We start from the raw sequence: 3,546 nt of genomic DNA on the forward strand, positions 1-3,546 counted from the left end.
CCTAAGAATGTATTGTAGGGACCTACCTAACATGACAAAAATGTTAAGAGTAAAGAGCTCTGAAGTGCGGGACACTAAGAGCGAGGAATGACTAGGACAATAATGAAACAACTAGATAAATAATACATTCATAGAAATGCAACACATAGCAAATAATTGTGAGTCCTTTTGAGGTCGTGAACCTCTTTAGACCTCGGAAGAGCTAGAATTCAACGCGTTAAAGATGTCAAGGCATCCTACGTTGAATGGGACGCATATTTCTTAGTAAAAGAAATATATAGCCAAAGCCTAAAGGACAAGAGTTGGTTTATGACGTGGTTCCCTCGAGTGGACAACTCGAGAGTAGGAAAGCTTGTGGCTGTCAACGCACCGCTAATCGACCGATCCACAAGGTATTTCTCGAAGAGTGTGTTAAGAATGAACATCCGTGCTACCACGCAACCGTTCGTAAAAAGAAAATAAAAGAGGTTTCCAAGTGGAGGAGAATTATGAGCGGAATGCCAGATATATAAAGTAGTAACACGTCGCACATAGCAACATATAATAGCATGCTTTAGCAAAAAAAAACATATAACCAATAAAGGAAAGTGGGCATGGAGAAATACATAAAGGGAAAAGGAGAGGGGACTAACGTGTATAAATTAATCACCAATAAAAACAAAAGTAGACATGGAGAGAGATGAATAACACATAAAAACAGAGAGAGAGAAGAGACAAATAAGTCGTGATGTGAATAAATAATAAAAAGAGAACATATGAAAAATAAATCATGTCAAAAGCCAACAAACGAAAAACATATAGAGAGATTCCCACATAAAGCATAAATTCGTAATGGTTAGAACCTAAGATCCCCAGTAGAGTCGCCATTCTCTCGCACCCCGTTTTCCTCGCGAAAAGCAGGATTCGACATGATAAACTCTTTTTGGGATTGTTTAGGGCACCGGTCGAGGATACTGCGAACCTATTTTGTTGTTTAGTCTTAGTTCACTAGAGTTCGGATAAGGGTTCAAATTACCTCAAATGGAAGGTGTTAGGCACCTTTCGAGGTCCACAAAGGTGGTTCCCGACCGAATTCATACTTTACATAGGGATTCTATGTGATCAAATAAAGGTCTCTTGTATTATTATTAATTTAATATTTAACTAAGCGAGAAAGTAATTAATAAACAAAACACATGTTACTTTGATATTTCTAATTGTTGATTATCTAAGTGAATAAATAAAACATGTAAATAAGATAAGCGAGGAGAAGGAAATGTCATAATTTGCAACAAAAAGGGGACTGTTTTATGATAAACTAGCTACCCCAAATAAACATGTAAAGTAAATAAAAGACAAAAGATATCGTCCAAGTCGAACAAACAAATGTTTTGGTCTCATTCGGATTAGAAACCCAACTTGTTAATCATCATCTGACCTAAGGGGCTGAACTCTTAGACAAGTAATAATGTCATTAGTCTCGCCGTTAATATCCGTTGGGATCATCACTTCCGAATGACTACCCGTCCCATCGCACCTAGGTTGAATGTCAAGTCTAAGGACGGCCTATGACAAGGATAAAACTAACATTTTAATAATACTTATCGTCCCACCTATCGTCAAAGAGGCATTGGAATTTACTATCTTGGATTTGTGTTCTAGACTAAAAGAAAGCTATGTTTCCTAGGACTCGAAGCGTGAACATATTGAACAACAAGTAGCACGTAATAATCTCAAGTTAGCCTCTTGATTAATTAACGTTTATTAATGTGATAGCATGCGAAGACAAATAATTATTTGTTATTTTGTTAACCTATAAATATGATATCTAAATGTTCAACAAGTAGTGATAAAGGACGACTGTGATTCGTGTATGCAACAACGTAATGAGTGTTCATGAGGGGTGTCACATGTTTGGTAATTGTGTCAAGAGAATAACTAATATTTTAGCATGCTGGAAGACAACTAGACATGCTGAAAAATTAATTAAACAGGCTGAAGAAGTTAATTAAACATGCTGAAAAATTAATTAATCATGCCGAAAGTTACTTAATCATGCTGAAAAGTTACTTAAACATGCTGAAAAAAATTAATTAATCATGCTGAAAATAACGTTAAGGCGCATTTTAAACAGGCTGAAATTAGATTCAGTATGCCAAAAATTATATTTTTAATGAACAACGAGTTAACATGTGGGGAACGTAAGAAATTAATGTGAACATGCTAAATGTGCCTAGGTAAACATGTAAAAACATTGACACAATTCTTTTAATGTAGACATGCTGGAAACTCGATTTAAACATGCTGAAAAATATTAAATACGTTGTTCAACATGCTGAAAATGCTCAAGTAGATTATTTAACAAGTAGGAAACGTTTAACGTAATAACCTGCATGTTAACATGCAAAATGCTTGAATTAATTGTTAATCATGTAAAAAATATTACTAGGCCTATAATCTAGATTAGATATACTAACATGCCAAAATTCAATTCAATGTGATAGAAATACATCAATATGCGCAATGTCAATATAAGGTGTCAATTTTAGTTAGATTAAGAATAATTAATAAACCATAGAATATGATTCATATTAGTAAATCCTAATTTTGTGCCTAGATGATTCATGTAACACGTATTGCACATAACCCTAGGTTGTGCCTACCTATACCGTTCAGAGAGCACGTAAATTGCCACCCACAAAGCAGTCCCCCAAATTTATTTATTGCAATGATAATAATGTCTTTACAAAGTACTACAAATCAAATAAGAAAGCAAACTAAACTAATACAATCCAGTTATATAACTATCCCGGTGATTTTTCGAAACTCCATAATTGTCTATTTTAACCTGCGAGACAAGATATGATGGCAAGCAAATAGGAAGATATAATAACAACATCGAATTATTCCTATAGACATGCTTTCTTAAGGCTTTCACAACATGATGCAGTCAATAAACATAGGGTATGAAAATTATATCGTTTTGAAAACTTACCGGTGAACAACAACAAAAGAAATAATAAGAATAACAAAAGTCAGGCACTTGTAACAGTGAAAGATATTTTAGTAAGCCCCGAAGAACAGTGGAAGAAACATCAAAAGTATCTAATTGCTTTTGTTTTAGAGAGTAGTAGTAATAATTGTAATAGAACTTAAGAGCTTGTGAACTTGAGAAGTCAGAGGTTCTTCTGTATAGAGAGAGTGTATAGGGAGTGAGAGAGGGTGATAAGAGATGTCCTAAATAATGAGAAAGGGCCTCCTTTTATAGTGAGCAGAGATAGTTGTTAAAAAGGAACAAAATAACTAAAAATCAATTAACAAAAATATCAAAGTCAATTAAGAGAAAGAAAATCCCACTAATGGGACTATTAAAAGAAAATAGAAAAGTCAGTATATTATATTAGTCAATTGAGATCAATTCGGAGTGAATAAATAGATAGAAAATTCCCATAATTAGAAGAATAAGAATATGTCCAATTTAAGTAAGAAGGAAAACTCAATCAGAGTTAATCAACTTCAATGAACTTTGGCTTTTCAAGTATTATAGTCCATGAAGATTGTGAATCA

Source organism: Capsicum annuum, chromosome 8, assembly GCF_002878395.1.
Source record: "Capsicum annuum cultivar UCD-10X-F1 chromosome 8, UCD10Xv1.1, whole genome shotgun sequence".
NCBI lineage: Eukaryota > Viridiplantae > Streptophyta > Magnoliopsida > Solanales > Solanaceae > Capsicum > Capsicum annuum.